Here is a 20986-nt window from a genome sequence, read left to right as displayed (position 1 = left end):
GTTCTTCACACTTACTTTCTTTGTTGCTCAGTATTTAAGTATTCGGTTACTGTTTCTTTACACACATATATTCCCCACCACCATGCCCCTTTTTAAAAATTTGAGCCTATTTATAGATTTGAAGCTTAAGAATTCCCTAAGTATGCTTTTTGGATAAATCATTTTACTGTACAAGCAATTTCCAAATATTACGCATTCACAATATTCTGGTGCCCAGAAATACCCCATTTCTTCTCCCCTCCAGAGAGCTGAATTTCTTCATTTTCTTATATAAAGATATGACATATGGTGATCAAGAGCTATTTCTTGGTAGTACACATCAGTTATGTTATAGGGTAACATGTAGATGGAGAGCATAACTACTACATACATTATTTCTGTGGGCAACCATTTGGAACAGCACCTTATCTTACCATGCCCCATGCTGTAGCTTTCTCTTCTCCTCAGCCTTCTTGGAGCCTATTTTGATGAACATGAATGATAATACAGGCCATGAAATACTCAGAAGTGGTAAAGTCCACGTAATTGTCTGCCAGTGGCAAGGGAATCTGCACTATGACGATGGTAGCTGATTTGATTAAAATACTGATCCAGTAAGTAAGAAAATTTGCCTGAGATTTTAACAAAGTTGGCTGAGGAAAGGGATTTGGGAAGAAATATAAACATGTTGGTACTTCAGGTTGTTGACTGTAGTTAAGTTTTGGCTTCTGGCCTAGTCTGAACTATGATTGAATTTCATGCAATTTTTGTATATCATCTCAATTCTGGCTTTCGTTTAAGATTGGGAAATTGAATATTAATATGTTTGAAATTATAATCACACATGAGTAAAAAGTGACCTTTTTTCCCCAAAACCTGTAAAGTCCATTTTTGTGTAAACAGGATACAAGTTTAAACTTTTGTAGATTCCTTCAGGTCTCACTAACAGATTTCCAAAAACCTGGGGCTCTACAAATGTAACTAAACTGGAAGTACAGAACCCTTTCTTTGAGTTGATGGCCTTGGAAATATACCTTAGAGTGCATCATCTTTATCTTATAAATAATCCTTTTTTCCAAAGGATTGAAAGGAAGTGATTATTGCAAATTTTTGTCTACTTTTCTTTATAAACTCAGGCGATGAGAACATGACTCATGATTCATACAGCCCAAGGTAAAGCATAATTTAAAAAGTACAAATTAGGTTAGTCTTCTGTGTGGGATTTGTAGGAGTCTGACTTCCTGTAACTCTTAGAGACCTATCTCGGTGTACTACTACAGATTGTAATTTTCATGTCTGTCACCGAGACGTTCAGGGTTTATTAGAGGTGGTGGGAGGGAATCTTTCAAACTCCTATTAGCTTTGACCCGTCGGAGGAGAAGTTAATGCCTATTTGACTTGAGTCACAGTTTCACATCTCAGGCGGACATGGAAGAGTCATGAGATTTCCTGCACTTTGTTCAAATGTGCAGTTTTGAGACAGAAAAGCATTTGTTTTGGGCCACTTTCAAAGAGAAATAGTCTTGATTTTTTAAAAATTCAAATTCCTCCACCCTTGCAGCAGCTGTTTATTTTGTAGTCTGGCACCTTGAGCAGATCTCCATTAACTGCTGATCTACTGAAAGCTGCCCCAGTTCCACACACTGTATTCCTAACAGTTTCTCCCTGTGCTGAGACGGTAAGGAGATCTTTGTTTCGTAAGCACCAGTGCCCTCTGATTCATGCATCAGCTCAGTCAGCTTCATGTAGACATCATCCCTCAGATTAAACATTTCACTCCTCCAAGGTGCCAGTTTTTTGTTTTTTGTTTTCCACTGTCCTGTAGTCCAAGTCTGCCAAGTGCTGCTCATTCATTTTGATTTTAGAGTAAATTACCCTTTCCTTTAATGATATTACTGTCATTCCTCAGGGGCATAGTAGACTTGTTTAAGCTTGCTTTTATATTCATTCCGATTCCTTTTTTGTTTAGTTCAAATCAAAGACTAAGTGAAGGGCACCTTATCTATATTCTGGCTGGTGTCAGGCTATATTGTCTTAAGACTGTCATAAAGCTTATCAAATATACTTCAGTAGACCTTTTTTATTCTATCAGGCTGGCTTTATTAAAGGTTTTCTATACTTCTTGTCCCAAATCCAGTTGTACTTTTCAAACTACATTGTGTTCCTGTTTGCAAAGATTAGTCTGGTTCTTTTCCCAGCTAGTTTTAATTCTATACTGAAAAAAACAAGCTGGAAAAGGAACTACAAAAGCCATTTGGCAGGCTGCTATTTCTCTGTCGGTTACTATGGAAACAGTGATGGCTGGGGGGTGTTATTAGATAATAGCAGGAAGTTTGTGATGCACTGGAGGTTTAGATGCCAAAAGCCTTGTTTTTCTAGTAAATTACCTCTGGATAAACTGTATCCTTCATCAGCTGAATTCTGCAAATGTTAGGGGCTCCTATTCACCTCAGGGTGATTGAGCTGGGGCAAGTTGAGCCCTCTAACCACTCCTCTCTTTAGCCCTTGTGAAGAATGTGGATCCTGTTTGGATTGCCAGGAGAGATGATTGTAAAACCAAGTCTAGCGGTATAGACTATGAGAGCACCCAATGAATTGGAGGTCCTAGTGCTTCCTTTGCTAATTGGTTGTGGGTTTTTTGTACACTGCTGGGAAGAGTGGAGTATAAAAAGGTCAGTCAAGTCATAAATACTGATATTTTTTGTAAAACTTTAGAAAAGAAGATATTGGAATCCAAAATAATATGATACTAAATAGTTTAAATTTAGAAGTTAAATAAGCTAGTACTATGCAGGATTTCATAGAGTGGAAACAACCCACACCTTAGCCAGCAGCCCTGCTGCTGCTATTCCAGTCATCTATCCTTCCTATTAATCCATCTGGTGATTATAGCACCTACTCTAAGAGATTACAAGAAATACTTGAGGCTGGGCGTGGTGGCTCTCACCTGCAACCCCAGCACTTTGGGAGGCTGAGATGGGAGGATCCCTTGAGCTCAGGAGTTTGAGACCAGCCTGGGTAACATAGTGAGATCCCATCTCTATTTTTTTAAAGTAAATAAATACAAGTAAATAATAAGTAACAAAAAGAAATACTTGAAATAAATTGTTGATAGCCATGATCATTTAAAAACACTTTCTAATGAAATTGTAAAAATTGGGTTGTATTTACTGTTTCTATCCCTATTGTTGGCAAAAAGCACTCAGCTGTCTCATTTGTACTTATTCCTTTTTTGTAAATGGGAATGATAATTGTTAGCTACTTCATGGAAGTAATCAACAAGTTTTCCCATGAAAGTTGCTATAGTAATCTGAATTTTTAAGCTTTTGTAAATGGTAGATACTATGGTGACTTTTCAGATATGGAAACTGAAAAAGGAAATAGCAGTGAAACTAAACTCCAAGGTACCCGTGGTCTGTGAAATGGCATTCATTGAAAGAGTATAGGGAAGCCTCAGGGAGGGTAAGGCGGCCTGTGGATCATAAATGGTGATTGGGTTTTTGAGTTCCCATCTCTAGGACCGTTTAATGGTTTGGAGAGTGTGAGGGTGAGTAGAGAGAGAGAGAGAGAGAGTGTGTGTGTTTGAGCAGATAAAGATTGGTAGTCCTGATAAGACTTGAATTATCTTCAGACTTGAGATCCCTTAGGAGTTGGAGTCCTCATTTGCGTCCTTGGGGCCTTGTCTCAAGCTAGAATCCATGCCCTGACTCCCACTGGGAATAATTGATTTTTGCAACAAGCCTCCCAGTTTTCTACTACTAGTGACAGCACTTTTAGTTTTAGTAGGACAAACTTGTGTTTCCTTGTGAAACTAAGTGATTCATTGTTGTTTCTGTGTGTACCATGATTTGGCTTGCAAACCTGACTTTTTTTAAACCTTGCCCCAGTGGTAGAGGTTTTTCTCCCCTTGCCATACTCTTAAGGACTATTCCTAAGCCATCTGGTGATTTTTTTCATCTTTCACAAGTCACGTTTTCATGGAGGATGGCTGCCTCACCGAGGCAGAGAAGAGCAAAGTGTGTTTCAGGAAGGGAAAGGAGGCCCTGCCCTGGAGCAGAGCGAGCCAGCTTGAGGAGTGTCACAGGTGGTGAGACTGGGAGAGTGGGCAGGCACCAGGGCATGCGGAGACTCATGAGCCTCAGGAAGAGCAGATTTTGTTTTATGTCCATCAGGGAGCCAGTGAGCTGTATTAAGCAGAAGAGTGACACGGTCTGATTGGCAATTTTAAAAGGTCACTATTGGTACTGCATGGAGCCTGGACTAGATAGAAACAAGGAGGCCAATTAGGACATTGTTAGATTTTGTATATACCTTGGGACCAAGGTAGAGAAGGAGAAAAAGGGACGATTCAATGGCATGAGCTCAGAGGAACAGGGATTTTTATTCTCTGCTGCAGAATAATGATTTGAAAGTGTTATTGAGGAGTAAGGAGAATACTCTGTCACCTGGCTCTGTGAGCCACTGGATGGAGAGCCATGATCACCTTCCACGTGAGGGAGTTTCAGGGAATTTGCAGTCTTCCAGAGACAGCCAGATTTCAATTAGGATGAGGAAGCAGAGAGAACCTTCAGAGCTCATTGAGATTGAAGATATAGGTGAGTTTGCTCATCTTTGAGTGGGAAATCCAGAGGACCCAGTGGAAGGGTGCAGGAGGGAAAGAGTTCCGGGGGATTGTGTCTGATCAGATTATGTCCAGGAACAGTTTGGGAATGAGTGTTCTGGTACTAACAGATGGCTGGAGAGGCTTGCACTTCTGCTAGTGACTGGGCTCAGCTGGAGATGAGGTATGGCGGAATGTGTTCTCATATGCTTTCAGAGGATGAAGGGCGTTTGTTTCTGGTGCTAGCACCTGAGATAGAAGCTCTTTCAAGATAGCAGTTCTTTTAAGTTGCATTTTTTAGAAATATTATATTGCCAAGAATGGAATCTTCATCACATGATCTCTTCTGATTTCACATGCACATTCAGTGTAGCTGGAACAGCTACAACTGTAAGTGTAAAACCAGGTTTGTTTTTGCTCAAATTCAGTAACTTCTTACCCCCACCCTATCCCTAGTATTATTGCAGCAATAAGTCTGAACAGTAAACCCTGTCAGCAGGTATTTCATTCAATTTCATTGACATTTCAATGTGTGCAGTCCAGAAGGAAAGGCACTAGTCTGCCTGGTAGTTTGTGCTGTCGATGCCTGCTGAGAGAGCCTGTGCCGCAGCCAACAATTGCCCTGGCCTCCCAAACGCTCTTAAGTTAGTGAGACATTGGTGAGGTCCCATGTCATTGAGCTTTTAATATCACTGGGTGTGCCTGGTATAGGATGATTGATTGCACCAGTCCTTTCTGCTCACCTTTCTCATTTGCCTCGCCAGAACCTTCCAAGCCAAATAAATGCCAAAAATCAGGAAAGAGTTTTAGAAAAACTCAAAGATCTGTATGTGCCAAGTAAACTGTTTTGAACCAGTAACCTCGGTGACTTAAAATCTGTGTTTTTCTAGCTGGCTTCTTACTTTAGCAGATCTTATTTCAGAAACAGCTTCTGTTTTTAAAGTAATGTATTTCAGATCGATGCTAGGATGTCATCAGTTAAAGTGTGGTTTGAGTCAGCAGAATAACTCTGCAAATATGACTTTGTGGGGTCCCAGCTTTATTCTCTCTCCATCATTTCTGTAATTAATATGTTGTGTTTATGTCAGATTTTAAAAATATTTTACCACTGAACAAAAGGACCAGCTATGTTCTTGTATCAGCACTAGAGGAACAACTTTGCAGCCCAACTATAGCTGCAAGCTTAGGTAATCCATGAAACAGTCTAGACCTCAGCTGGGTTCTCAAGGGCAAGGCAACATCACAGTTTGGGAAAACAAGCTGAAAAGAAATGATAAGGAAAAAAAGAGGACATTACTGGCATAGCCATAAGTTGGGCAATAGGGCAAATAAATGTACATTTGATTCTCAGCAGGTAAGTAGCTGTAACACAGGCTAGCATTTAGTTTTCAAATATCATTTCAGTCTGCAAAAAATGCCATGACTATCCTTATCAAGCACCTCCACCCTCTGTCTGATCCTTAGACCAGCGGGCTAGAGAAATCTCTTTTATCTGTTACCATCGTGAAAAAACGCTTTGCTTGACCTTGCAGATATCCTGACATCTTGGGCTTTTTCTTATTTTTGAAGTGCAGATTCAGGAATGAGTTGTCTGCATCTGAAGTCTCCCCTTTCTCAAAGCTTAACTCATTCTTGACACACCTGCTCTTTAGCTCTATCCCACCACTCTGCTGAAATTATCCTCATACCATTGACCTCAAATCAAGTCCACCAGCCTGTCGTCAGTCATCATCTCTCTTCCTTGTAATATTGGTCACCAGGATGCATCACCTCTGTGTGTGAAACATGCCCATCTATTACCTGCGTTTTCTTCCTCTGAAATACTGTCTTGTTTTAGAATTCCCAAACTTTTCTCATTGCTATTTTTCTGCCTCCTTTAAGGCCTTTTCTTTTACATTCAACCCCTTAAATATAGAGGTTCAACATTATCTTTGATTCTGTTATTGTTCTTTACATTATTTTTTAGGAGATTATGAACTGGCAGTAGATTGTAAATACCATATGGGCAAGGTCCCTTTCTGTCTTATCATTACATTCCTAGCATTTAGTTCTACATATGTTGATTGAATAAGTAAATAAATAGGATCTGATTAGTTCTTACAGCTTTAAACATTCCTTCTTTGGTGGGGTGACTTCTGAATCTCCTATCTCCAGCTTTGACTTTCATCTGAAGTTCCAGTCATCACTTTCCACATGTTCACGAGACATTTCCACTTAATAACAGCACATGTGGCTTCCACCCTGTAATGATAAAATCAGATTCGTATTGTTCTTTCAGAAAAACTCCACACTTCCTGGTAAGTTCATTTATGTTCATGTTAACCTGACCATTCTCTTGGTCAGGTTAACACTGTAAGTTATTTTCAGCTCTTCCTTGTTCCCTTGTTTCTCATATATTATCAAGTCCCAAGTCATCTGAATTCTTTCTTGAACTATCTAAAGAACCCATCTCTCTTACAGCAACCATCTTTATCCCAGGCACTTTTTAACCCATGCCTACAGTACTAAAATGACTTTTTTTTTTCGCCCTGATGTCCTTAATTCCAATCTTTGCTCCCTCTCTTCTGTCCATTACCCAGATGTCAGGTATTATTTCCAGGAACAGTTCTTTCCTGCCTCTCTCTCAGTGTCTTCTCTCATTCTCCCCTCTCCAAATATTAATTAAACCCCTACTATGTGTCAAGTATTATACTATGCTCAGCTCTGGGGATATAGCAGTGAACATGACAAACATAGTCCCTGCCCTTATGGGGGTTACAGGAGCTAGACTATAATCAAATGAATAGAGAGAAATAGTTACAACTCATGGTTAGAGCTCTGAATTTTTATTTTAGAAGATCACTCTGGCTGCTGTGAAGAATAATTTGGGAAGAGGCAAGAGTAGGAGACTAAAAGAGTAGGTGGTTGTAGTCATCGCAGTGGGAGACTGCTAGCTTGGACTAAGGTGGCATTGGGGATGAAGAGAAGTTAATGGGTTTGAGGTATATTTCTGAGGATGAATCAACAGAACTTGCCAGTAATATGTTAGATATGGGGGTAAGGATCCAGGCTCCCAGATGTCTGACTTGAGCAGTGGTGAGTGGAGTTGCTGTTTACTCAGGTGGAAGAGAAGCCGGAATTTCTGCATTTGATTTTGTCCTTGCTGGAGGAGTTCCTTCTTCTACATGCAAAATCTGAGATGCCTGAGGCTTCCAAATGTTAAGTAGGCAATTGACTGTATAAGTCTGGAGTTCAGACAACAGGCCTGGCTGGAGATGTCATTTGGGAATTTTGGAATAACCACAGTAGTAAAATGCTAATAATAAAGAACAGGTGTATACTGCTGACTGTGCCTGGCTCTGCTCTAACTTCTTTATATTGAATTCTCCGATAATTTTATGTAGTTGATGCCATTATTATTTCCATTGTACGGATGAGGTGGCTGAGACTCAGTGTTAAATCACTTGCCCAAGATGGCTTAGACAACTATTTGTTGAATGAGGAATCGAATTAAAACTAATAATATAGACCATATGTAAAACTGTGGAATTGTACATTATCATTCAGAGAAAGAGAATAAAAAAGGGAGCGGCCAGGCGCCGTGGCTCACGCCTGTAATCCCAGCACTTTGGGAGGCCGAGGTGAGTGGATCACAAGGTCAGGAGTTCGAGACCAGCCTGACCAACATGGTGAAACCCCGTCTCTACTAAAAATACAAAAAAATTAGCCAGGTGTGGTGGTGCGTGCCTGTAATCCCAGCTACTCAGGAGGCTGAGGCAGGAGAATCACTTGAACCTGGGAGGCGGAGGTTGCAGTGAGCCGAGATTGCACCACTGCACTCCAGCCTGGACAACAGAGTGAGACTCCTCAAAGCAAACAAACAAACAAACAAAAAACAAGGAGGGAACATAGAGCCTCAAAGGTTGAGCTCACTGCTTTCATCACTTTGTTTTCCACCTGAAAAATCTTAATTTGCTTCTGTTGGAACAAAGGATAAAATAGAAACTCCTTAGCCAGATTGTCAAATCCATACATGATCTTAGCCCATAGAGATCCATGGACTCTCACTGTTCCTGTATGGTTGCTCCATTCTACTAAGTTATCTCTTTGCTCTCCCTGAGGCTTGCTCTCCAACTTCTTAACTTAAAAGGGCCCCCTATAGCATGAAGGCTTTCCTGATGCCTCCAGTGCAGAAATTAATAATAGTTACTGTGTGCCAGGTGCTTCCTGTGAACCTGGAAAACGAGAAACAGGTAGCGGGCTTCTACCTTGTCCTTTCTGCTCATTTGTGTTTTGTTTTTATAAGTATCTTCTTAGTACAAAGATGGAGGTTTTTCTATTTTGCTCATCTAAGGAATCAGAGATGATGTGGAAAACCAGCTGCCTCACTGTTACCTGAAATCAGTAATTTGGAAGCATATTTTGCTTTGAATGACTTTTTCTGATTGAGTTGGGGATGAGATGAAGAATGTGATAATTTTTTTAAATCATGGCATTTATTTTTTAAAATCTTAATATATTAAACAATACAGTTTCAGATACAAAAAAAATTACTGCAATAAAACAGTTGAGGTGTGTTTCCATTGTGCTTCCCTTCCTTATCAGGAAAGTACACTGTCCACTGAGAGACACGACGGATGGCCTCTCCCAGCTCTACACAAAGCACAAGCCCACTGGCTCTCCTGGGCCTTGGTTAACACATGGAACAGGCTATGTTTTCTAAAATGTTGTAGCAACACTTGTAAGTCAACCATGGTTCAAATCACATATTTACATATTGGTCAATTCTTTATGATAGACAGACATAAATGAGATACAGTAAATAATTTCCAGTTGTTAAAAAAAAAAACAAGTACAGGAGACAAACTTGGTCATGGTACACAAATATACTTCATGTGTACAGACAGCTTCATTCAGGCCTAATTTTTTTTTAATTTTTGTTTTAGATTAGGGTATATGTGCAGGTTTGTTATATAGGTAACTTGTCTGTCACGGGGGTTTGGTATACAGATTATTTCATCACCCGGATAATAAGCATAGTACCCGATAGGTAGTTTTTCCATCCTCACCCCCCTCCCATCCTCCATCCTCAATTATTCAGGTATAATTTTAATTTGAAAGACCTAGATATACTATTATTTAAGTGATAATGGCATCTAAGATTTATTCAGATTACTATAAAATAATAAATTAAACAAATCCACTATAATTTAAAACTCTGCCCATTGCTTGAAACCTTGGAGGAGCCTATGCTACAATCAGTTGCTAACTAAAAGCAACTGTACATGTATTTGATATTTCCCCACAGTTTCTACCTCTAGATTTAATTCAGTAAAGGAAGATGATATTTGAAGATGAAGTAGCACCTGTGTCCTGAGCGTCTCTCAGGCACTGCTGCATGGAATGGCAAAGGGGATGCAAGAAGCACATCAGATGACAACAGTCTTAGATGTTTACAAGTCAGCTAAGGTGACTGACAAGGGAATCAAAGAAGGCAGTCATGTCATGGACCCATCAGCAGCATAGCTGGGCACCCCTGGAGCCGAATCTGGCCCTCAGACTTGTTTAAATTGCCCAATGTTTTTAAAGACACTGAATTAATTGCCAAAATTTATAACTCAGGAAATTTCACATAAAAATCCCACTTGTCAGCTTCCCTGGAAAAGAAGAGGGGGCAGCACTGGGGGAACAGTGATCTGAAACGACTCATTGGCAGAGCAGCCACCACCTTTCTGCAGGCCCCTGGTTCTGCATGGCTCCCTCTCCTCCTTGTGCTGCACCCAGCCCACACCTCTCACTTATGCTACTTGCTGGTGTTTGTGACCCCTACAGTATAGTCAGGGTACCATATAATCAGGACAGGAAATACTAGGATTTCAGAAGGAATACAGCTTACTTCGGAAAGCAGAGTATAGTGGAAAGAATAGGGCTTTAGAGCCGGGGCAATCTACATTCAAATGCTAGCCTGCCCTCCTGCTAGCTTTTGCCTTAGAGAAGTATTTTCCCTCCAGCTCCCTTTGCTTATGATAAAATGGATAATATCACCTTCCTTGCCTCCCTTACAAGGTTGTAGTGAGGATTAGCAATAACGGATATAGAGTGCCTGATGTGCCTGGCACCTGAGCACACACCATGGTGGATCTTGTGGAAGAAGTCTAGCAGGATGCTTTGGTTTAAGTACCTGGAAACTGTTATAAAAAGAAGCATGGAAAAAAAAGAATAACCCAACCACCACCAAAAAACAAACTCCATGTAGATTAAAGAGTTAAATCTAAAAAATGTAAACTCTTAAAAAAAAAACTAAAAGGAAATGCAGTTGTATATTTAACTTTCCTCAGGATGGGAAAAGACTTTCTAAGCATAAAAATCATGAAGATGAGCCAAAGAAAGGTCAGTAGAGTTGACTCTAAAATTTTTGAGCTATTCCGTGTTAAATACCATAAGTACAGTTAAAAGGCAAATAGCAAATGAGAAAAGCATTTGCAAAAAGTATGACAAACAAATGTCTTAATATCTGTGGTTGTAGATCAATAAGAAAACAGTGTTAACACCCCCATAGAACAATGGACAAAGGACATGAACAGAGAGTGTTCACAGCAGAAGAAACACAAACAGCAAACAGAATGTAAAAAAAAAAAAAGTTGAACTTGGGCTGGGCGCGGTGGCTCACGCCTGTAATCCCAGCACTTTGGGAGGCCGAGGCAGGTGGATCACTTGAGTCCGGGAGTTCAAGACCAGCCTGGCCAACATGGTGAAACCCTATCTCTACTAAAAATACAAAAAAATTAGCCAGGCATGGTGGCAGGCACCTGTAATCCCAGCTACTCGGGAGGCTGAGGCACAAGAATTGCTTGAACCCAGGAGGTGGAGGTTGCAGTGAGCCGAGATCACACCACTGCACTCCAGCCTGGGTGACAGAGTGAGACTCTTGTCTCAAAAAAAAAAAAAAAAAAAAAAAAGAACTTGGCTTGTAATCCAAGATCTCTAAGTTTGAATGAGTTGTCATTTCTCCCCTAATTGTTTTTCGTTATTGTCAGTTGATAATGTTCAGCCAGAAGATAGGTACTGTCATGTTTTCCTGGTGAGATTATAGATTGCTGCAGCCTTCTCAAGAAAGCAGTTTGGTAATATAAATCAAGTGCCTTAAAGTTCATACACTTGGCTCCAGTAATTCCATTTTTAAGAATATATCCTAGAAATATATGCAGAAATGTTTTGCCCAAAAATCTACTTGCAGCAGCTTTTTATTTATTTTCCCTCTTTAAAAAAAAAAAATACTGGTGTATGAAAATCAGTCTCCAACCATGTGCTCCTTACTGCTCCATCCTTAGTACTAGCATAATGCCTGATATATACAGGTGGTCAAAAGGTATTTGTGAGTTTAAAGGAAGGATATGTTCATACAAAGGAATATTCTATAACCATATTTTTGAAATGTGTATTTAAAGATATAGAAAAATGCTCAATAAAATATTAAAAATGGAGTATACACAATTGTATATCTGGAATACTCTGTGTGTATGTTGTATAAACTCTGGATGATAGGATTACAGGCGATTTTCTACATTTTCTGTGTATTCTTCCTCAGTCATTCAGTACATATTTATTCTTATGTGTGATAGGCACTGAGAATGTTTCTTAACAGGAAGACCACATAAACTTTCCCTCATGGAGTTTATAAGAGCAGAGGTTGAATAAGTAATTACAAGTGCATCATTTACTTTAGTAAACTTATGTTACTTTTTATATTCTAGAAAGAAAACCTGTATGATGATTTTAAAGCATTGATGATTGTTTGTAATTTCTAAGGCATTCTTTTAGGACAAGAAAGGGATGATTATAAGAAAACTCCAAATCTCATACAGTATGAATTACCTTTCCAATGGAAAGAAAAATGTTTAGGTTTCCCATCTGTTGGATGGTTAATAATGACATAACAGTAAATACATCCAGATTTTTTCACCCCAAATAGCATTTTCTTAAAGGAAACTGAATAGGATAATATCTTGGTGAGGTGGAGGTAAGAGTTGTGAGAAGCTTTAGAAAAGCATAATTAAGCCTTCAAATGAACTGGCTGCGGTTGGAGGAATGAGAATGTTGATCAGCATTAATATAAAAATATATGTTTTTCGCTTTTTCCATGTACTTGTAGGGTTTCAAGTATTTGGAAAACCAAGAACATCAATAACAAAACCCACCCTGTAGCTTGAGTGTGACCCTAAAAGCTGCTTTTAATCAGGATGAGGGATGGAAAATTTTATCCTTAGCCCTGGTTTTGGGGGGTGTGTTTTGTTTTGTTTTGAAGAAAACCCTGAGTAAATCAAAAGGGCTACAGAGATGTGTTTGGGTAACTTAACCACGCTTAATGACTAGGAAGGCACTCTTCTAAACAGTCTGACCTGTGTTTCCACTGTTGCTTATCCATTTATCAACTGGAGCCTTTATGCACAGCCATGTGGGCTCCTCTGGCCTTTTATCTGACTCCTAAGTGGAAAAAGTCTCCATGCATCTTGCTTCAGTTGAAGGGTGGCTCTATGGTCTGTTGCCACTCTGGCCTCAAGAGAAGGATGCATTTGTGAGCTCTGTGTTGCATTAGCAGGATCCCTTGTCCTCTTTCTTGTCTGTCTCCTTCTGCAAATTGGGAATGCATCTTCTAAGTCAAAGATCTTAGAAGGAATAAATAACAAGCAGCGAAGAATGATATCACTTCTCACAGAGGGTACACTGTGTATCGGTGTCTCCTTTGTGGACTGATTCGAGTGGCTCCCTCCCAAATGAAGGCTCGCCCTTGTCTGCTTTTTGGTATGGCTAATGGTTATGTTGAATGTAATGTGTTCAAAACCAACCTGAGGCTTCCTCTCATTTGAAAAGTTTGGATCTTAGGAACAGTATACGAAATGTGATCGCTGAACATCACTTTCCATCAGTGCTGACTGCATTTCGGAATTCTCTTTCACTTGTGAGGTACATTCCTGCTTCATGTTTCCAGGTGGAACTATAGTGTTTACCTATTCTCTTCCACTGATCTAGCACCCCCTTCTCCCCAACAGTGTTTTTAATGTTCTAAGAGATCTTCTTCTCAGAATTGCCTTCATGTTGTGCTTAAGTGTCTTTCCTTTCTACTTTATTTTATTCTCCTTAGTGTCTGTATTTGATTTGTAGATTAAGCCCATGTTGCACTCTCTGATTATGTAGAGGGTAGCAGAAATTCTTCTGCTTCTAGCTGTGTTGAACCTTGATCTGACAGCTGACTATACAGCCTAAATTAAGGCGCCTTGGACTCTCTAATCTCATGGTCAGTGCACTCCCTCCGGATATCTTTTCCCCAGTAGGACATGTGTCTCCTCTGTCTGGCTTTTTTTTTTTTTAAATCAGAGCAGCCTTTTGCTTTTCTGAGATGGAGCTGGGCTGCAGTGAGGGCAGGGTCACCTTCCCACTGCCCTCTGGTTGTCTGAGGAGTCAAAGGTAAATGTTTTGGTGCCCACTTATTACTGGAAGAGAAAAGGTGGCAGACACAATTAAAATCAATCACTGAAACCAGAGTTATTTTAAACATTGCTTCTATCTTCTGTCTATAAAAATTATGACTATGCTTGACAAAGTTACTGCCAAAAGTTGGGGCCTGGAACTTAGACTGTTTATGCAAGTTCATGATTGTTTTGATTTTGATTTTCCTAGGGAAAATCTTTGTAAACAGTTAAGTTCTCAGAAGCACCCATACAGTAATAAACATAAACACAGTTTGCACTGAAATCAATCCTGCAGTAACCCAAATGTAACCTTTTCTATCGGAAGTGAAGCAGATGAATGAATAGACCCATCAGTTCTGCCCAGAATGGAAGTGAAGAAATCAGGAAGCTCAGATCTGTGCCAGTCTCAGCACTTGACATGCTCTTTGTTGCTGTGAGCACAGAAGTTGTTTAATGCTCCTGGTTTTCAGCTGTGGAGGAGCCACACTACCAATTGATTGCTTTGCAGCTTATGCTGTGAAGACTCCTGAGAATACTGGACATAAATTGCTTTTGAGCTGTCTGTGTAAATACAAGGCATTTGTATCCTAAGTGTTCGGGAGTCGTGATCCATCCTCAAAGATGTAAACAGCCAATCTCAGTTTGACAGCACTGTTTTGGTCAAGCCAGAGCTCCCTTTGAGAAAATCTTGCTGTTGTCTGTTCTGGAAAGAGGCAGGAGTATATCTCCAAAACTCCATAGTAGCCATGAGAAGAATTGAGACTATAGGTGCCAATTAGTAAATTAGCATACATTGTGAAAAGGTGAAGGAAGTCATCGCATCAAATCTTGGTTAAAAGGACATTTTCCCCACACTGAGTATGTCAAAATGTAGAGCACAACATCAGTCAGATGTAAAGAATTCTTGTGCAAGTGACTTTTATTTCCTTCTTAGGGCAGAATGGGCTTTTCTGCATTTTGGAATATGTTGATGATGACACTAATGGCTAGCACTTACTGCATGCCAATCTTCAAGGGATTTACACATATTCTATCAATGGAGGCTCACCATAGCCCTAGGTGGCAGTCACTGTCATCCTCCCCATTTTACAAATGAGTAAGTCAGGGTACAGAGAGCTGAGGTAACTTGCCCACAGTCAAGCAGCTGCCAAATGACAGAGCTATATATGGATTCCCACAGTCTGGCTGAGCAGAGGTTTCCATTTTTTTTTTGACCTCTGTCAGGTTCTGTTGCATCTTGAGCACACAGGCAAAAAATTTATCGCAACGAATGCTGTTTTCTAGGAAGAGAATGGAGACTACACATATGTGGAAAGAGTGAAGATACCCTTGGATCATGGGACCTTGTTAATCATGGAAGGAGCGACACAAGCTGACTGGCAGGTGAGGATCTGCAAGTAATATGAATCTGCTCTCATGTGGAGGCAGTTTCCTGACTCTGAGGACTATTTCTAAGTAGACATGGTGAAAAGCAAGCTGCTTTTATAATGAGCAAGAGGGAATGAGCTGACATTCTTTCCAAGGAGTTTTGCTACTACTGACAATCCAGGTGGACACTAGTGTGTCCAGTAGAACTTTCTGTGATGATGAAAGTGTTCAGTATCTGTGCTGCCAAATGTAGTAGTCACTAGTCACATATGACTGACTTCTTAAAATGTGGCTTGCATGCTATAAAGAACTGAGTTTTAAATTTAATTTTGATTAATTTAAATTTAAATAGCTTCAGGGTAGCTAGTGACTATCGTATTGGAATACACAGCTTTGCAGCTAGGCCATGCCATTTTTAGGCCAGATCATTTCTAAGGTGCACATGTTAATGTCAAAACACTTACCATAAGAATGGAATTTCATGCCTCTCTTTGGTCTCATCCATTTATATGTTTTATGAGATCTGGGAAATGGCAGGTGTCTGAGAGGAACAGCAACAATTAGAAAAGATGAAAATATCTCACTTCAGAGGTGCTGGCATAGCACAGTGGGGCTGGGGATGGAAATTTGTTTCAAAGAAGGAATCTTTCTCCACAAGACTTCAAAGAGCTTACTACTCATTTAAGGGGGATAAGATGGAAATATTTCTGTATTCTCATGAATAAGTTTTAAGTCACTTTGAACTAAAAGTGTGTATGTGTATATTTATGTCAGAGTTATGTGTATTTCCATTTAGCATCGAGTGCCCAAAGAATACCACTCTAGAGAACCGAGAGTGAATCTGACCTTTCGGACAGTCTATCCGGACAGTCTATCCAGACCCTCGAGGGGTGCCCTGGTGACATCAGAGCTTTGAGAGAGAAGCTTCACTGAAACGGAGCAAACCTTCCATTGAGAAGCCACTTCAAGAGGCTGGTGCTGCTAAATCTCATGATGTGGCTGTTGGGAAGATGGTGGGGTTTGTTTCCCAGCTTGGAGTCCTATTAAATGAGAGCCAGCAACTCATGTTGATAATAGGTCTACTGTGGGAACAGTTACCCCTAACCACAGCTCAAAATCGCTATCATCTTTAGGCAAATTAAAATCTATGTGGCAGTGCTCATGGATGATTTTGTTCATAAGCAGTTTTCCTCCTGCCCTCCCCCGCCCCCCACACACCCCACCTTCATTTGAAGAAATATGAATGGACTTGTGCCTCTGGGGAAAAGAAAATCTCACGTGTTTGTTCCTTGTGACTTCAGTGAAGTGGAGATATAAATATGCGTCAGGGACTCTGGAGCCTTCCGTAGGCAGACAGCTGCTGAAACCCAAACAGAGGTGGTTTCATCTTGGCTTGCATACTATTGTAATGGAAAGCTACATATTCAGGGAACACTGTAACTGAGTCTTCCTGCGACACACTCAAGACAGGTTACAGGCCTCCAAATAAAGAGTGGTGGCAGTATGGTCTCATCTAGCCACCTTCAAGCAGTCACCTGTAATACAAGAGAAAACTGTCCCCTTAAAGGGAGGAATCACTGAATGATGTCACGGGAAGTAGCAGGCTGAAATTGAGGCTGAAGAGCCACAGAAGGCCTGCTCATGACAGCTGTTCCACATAGATTATTTTCCCCTCGGGAATCACTTGAGTCATCTAGACCCAAGTCAGATAGAAGTGGGAGCAGCCCTGCAGGGAATGCACTCAATTGCCTAATAGTTCTCTTCACCTTGTGTTTCAGTAGTCCTATGACTAACGCTCTCTTCTGACTCAATGTTTTCTTACATACAAGGTCCCAAGGTACAAGGGTTAGTCTGTGATGTCACTGAGGTTCCCAAAACAAAACAGAGTGGCTGCCCATTATTGCATCATAAAACCACGTGTCTTCTTGACCTCTTGACTCAGGAGCCGTGTACCAGATTCATTCCAAACCAATATACAGAAAACCTGAGAGAAACGAAATGAATTTAAATGGATGAAAATAGGGCAGGAGAGTTAGAGTTTCTCTATCTGCCAGTGGGGGAAAGGTACAGTGCCTTCTTGCTTTTTATCCTGTTTCCATTCCAGGCTGTAAGATTGATGCTCTCCATGATCATAGGAAAATGCCAAAGGCTGGGCGGGCTCTGACCCGGCACTCAGATGGAGCACCATTCCTGGCCAGGCTGTTCTCTGACAAGCTCTCTGGCTCCTGGCATTGTAGTCACCCTGCCCTTTTAAAAACAAAAAACAAACCAAAAAAAGAGCATAGCTTGTTTCTGTAAGAAATATGAAATGCTTTCTAAAATTTGAGCACCACACCAAGCTTTCCTATGAGGGAGGTTCAAATCACCATAAGAATAAAATAAAGCCTCTTTTTAAATTCTTAGCTGTTCTCCTATTAATGCAAATAATACCTGGCCAGGTGATACAGCCAGCTTTGGTGATAAGTTTGATGCATGACACTAGGAAATTTATCTTCCATTCCTTACTAATGGAAGAACTGGCAGATGGTTCCAAGTCTTCCAGCGTCCCTTTTTCTTAATGGAGGGTCATGATCTCCCCTTGCGGCAGCTGTGCATTTGATCTCTTCACTTGTCACACCCATGTCTTTCAGGGAAACATTTCTACTCTACAGCAGATGGAGTGGACCACCACCTGGGTTTCTTGGTCTGAGAGCCGCAAATCTTCAGTTTTGTTTTTCTTGCTGCCACTCCAGATACCACATGCCAGAACTGCCCTTTTCTTTACCATTAAGATAATGTCCCTTCTGAAATGTCAAGTAGGTACTTGCCATAGAATAAAACTACAGGGTGTAGGCATAGACAGGAATTCCAGACCATGGCAAAGGGCAGTGTGCTCAGTGACTGCAGCAGCCTGTTGCTTTGTTTTGCTGGTGCTAGATCTGAACTAGGAATTAGAGGTGAAGCTGTTTTTGCTTACATTGCGTGTAAAGCTGAGGAAGCAAATATAACAGCAGTAGCATGAAGAAAAACAGGTTTCGGTTTTGTTTTTGCTGCCCTTTTTCTGAGCTTCAGCAGACACTGTCCTAGGAGCTTTTATACATAATCCCTAATCCTCCCCACAGCACTGCAAGAGAGAGGTCCCATTCCCATTGTAGAGGCTGGGAAACTGAGTCTCCAAGACGTTAGGTAAGTTAACAGGGCTTGTAGTGGCAGAACCAGATTTCAGACTGCAGGCTAGTTTCTCGGCCTGTTTGGTTTCCCTTTGCCATGCTGAATGTAGGCAAAATGGTCTGCTGAGCACTCCTGGGAGCCTGAGCCTCAGGGCTGGCTCCTGCCGAGCTGGTCACAGCTGACCACAGGCCACCTGTTTGTTCCCTGGCTTTCATGTTCATCAGGGCAGGCATCTGCATCTCATCTTCCCTTAATCAGCATCAGCATCTTCTAGCCAGAAACTGCTGGTGACTGGACTAGCAGTTGCCCATTTCATTGGGGAAGCTCCTTTTGAGGGGACAGAATCCAACTTCTGGTGAGTTAGACAAATTCTCAGCCAACTTTCCTTGATTTTCTGGCAAGTGTTTCCTGACCGTATCCACCTTCAGAGATATGAAACTTTTAGAGACAGATAAGTTTTCCCCTGTGGTCCTTTCTCACCTCATTCTTACCTGTGAATACACTTGGGGACCCTGAATGACACCCAAACTCATATCAGGCTTTTTCACAATACTTACCAACACCATTACTCCAGTCAGCAGCCCAAAGAAACATCAGGCTCCACACTAAAAATGTCTTCTTTATAACGGGCAACTTGCTCCAAACATGGGTTGGAACACTCACACTTAGCACCAGATTGCATCCCCAGTGTTGAAATCAGGATCCACATTGATCCATCATTAACCCACTAGCTCGGGTGGCATTGACAATTCCTGATAAGTTTGAGTCACAGCTAATAAACCTGCCCTTTCCTTGTGGCACCCACTCTCTGCCTCTGTGGCTGATGTGATCCTGCCCTCGTGTGTGGCAGGTCTGTCTGGACACAGTAACTATAGAGCCGTCTCCTGAATTGTGTCATTGCAATGCTGAAAGAGTTAAGTAGGCCCTGCAGGGCGCTGAATGCTCCAGTTGGAGGGTTTCAGAGAAAGTCTTGACAAACGACGGGTTCCTGCCCTGCTGGGAATATTTCTTCTTTGAGTTCTGGCAGCTATTACTTGGCTGCAGAATATCTAAGACCCACTTTGCCTTTTCTGGTCATAAACACTTGTAGTGTTGAATCTTAAGTCTTGATTATTTTTTTTAATGGTGGCTTTGATAAAGCCGAATGTTTCCATAGTGATGCATTCTGTTTATTTAAAACTTTACTTATACATGATTCCACCCACACGCTCTCCTCAGAGGGACCTGGTCTACAACTGCCCTCTTTCCCAACCCCATTTTCTGTTTGGAAGGAACACACATGTGAGACCCTTGTCAGATTGGTGCTGCTGGAATCCATTCTTAGATGTGATTCCTGCGTCTGGGTGTCAATAGGGAAATGACTTCAGTGTTTATTTACTAGAGTGACTAATGGTGCCTTTTCCAGCTGGTCTAAAGCTGATGGGCCTCCATTTATAAAAGCCTTCCCCAGCCTGTGAATAGAGCCCCATGTTGGGCTGAGCTGTCTGTTAGTGTTTAAGCTGGAGGGGGAAGAGGAGGCAGTGTCAGAGCACAGTGGAGGAAAACAGGATAAATTAGGCTGTAGCTTCATAGCCAGCACTACCAAGAAGGCTGTTTTCTCAAATGAGCCTGCTTGGAGCTGGCAGAGGCCTGTGTGTACGACGCTGTTAGGATGATTTCTGTGCCATCACTCCCCCTCATAGGAGCAGTGATGTCACGTTCTCTCAGCACAGGGACAGTCCCTATTCTCATGTGGCCTCCAGGAATGTGGACACGCCTTCACTGCTCTCAAGCTGAGCCCACTGACTTTTAGCTTTGGATGCAAATTCTGGTATCTGAAAGGGAAGGAAAGGGGAAAGTGGGGAGGGAGCTTACAGAGTAACTACTCCCTTGGGACCACAACATCCATAATCTGATTTATTCCCAAAAGAAATCCTATGGCTGTTTTTGTTTTTTCTGAACACCTGAGGAAACTGAACTACCCAGAGGATTTGTCAGATCTGGGATCCGGTGTCCCCGATGGTCTGGGAGAGACAGCCCTGGGGGGCTAGCCCAGCCATGCCTGCTGCTGTGGCCTGTGGGACCTCCTGTCCCTGGGGCCGGCAGCCTGGGTGGTAGGAGCGCTGCAGCCAGAGCCTCCTGCGTGTTTTTCTGGCAGCCCCAGCAGGAGCTCGCCACTGGCCAGGTAGCGGGAGGAGGTCGTGGGTCGCACGGGCGCCTGAGGCCTTGTGACCGTGTTGCGAGGGGCTGCTCCCTGCAGGAAGGACAGGGGCAGGCGAGCTGGGACAAGGACCTGGAGGCCGGAGGCCGGGAACCCAGCGCTAGCCCTGCAGCCTCCAGGCTATGTGTGGCCAAATCCGTTCCCGCGGCACGAGTGGTGGAGCCAGAAGGGCCACCTCGCAGGAAGGCACCCAGGCCCCTCGCACCCTGGGAGGCCAGCTGGGTCATCGCTGCCTGAGTC

General features: G+C 41.8%; 1 protein-coding gene and 1 long non-coding RNA gene across 4 annotated transcripts in view; one reads left to right on the top strand and one right to left on the bottom strand.

The window, feature by feature from the left end:
* ALKBH3 (alkB homolog 3, alpha-ketoglutarate dependent dioxygenase) overlaps positions 1–16460 on the top strand; it is a 39800-nt gene extending 23340 nt beyond the window's left edge. The window contains 2 exon segments of the mRNA NM_001131479.1: positions 15313–15411; positions 16193–16460. The gene's annotated coding sequence lies outside the window, so the exon portion shown is untranslated.
* On the bottom strand, positions 4301–17261 carry LOC129048627 (uncharacterized). Of its 3 annotated transcripts, none has more exons than XR_008511133.2 (5): positions 17163–17261; positions 16675–16756; positions 15861–15937; positions 6681–6820; positions 4301–5839 (listed from the first exon to the last, which is right to left on the bottom strand). It is a non-coding gene; the product is annotated as an uncharacterized LOC129048627 (long non-coding RNA). The 3 variants fall into 3 exon arrangements; XR_008511132.2 differs by having other exon boundaries at positions 4302–5839; positions 16675–16753; positions 17163–17240; XR_008511134.2 differs by lacking the exon at positions 17163–17261 and having other exon boundaries at positions 4302–5839; positions 16675–16814.
* Between the last annotated feature and the right edge of the window lie 3725 nt (positions 17262–20986).

The sequence above is a fragment of the Pongo abelii genome, chromosome 9, assembly GCF_028885655.2.
Source record: "Pongo abelii isolate AG06213 chromosome 9, NHGRI_mPonAbe1-v2.0_pri, whole genome shotgun sequence".
Taxonomy (NCBI): Eukaryota; Metazoa; Chordata; class Mammalia; order Primates; family Hominidae; genus Pongo; species Pongo abelii.
The sequence above is the reverse complement of the archived record's forward strand: the minus strand, read 5'-3'. Positions and strand labels throughout refer to the sequence as shown.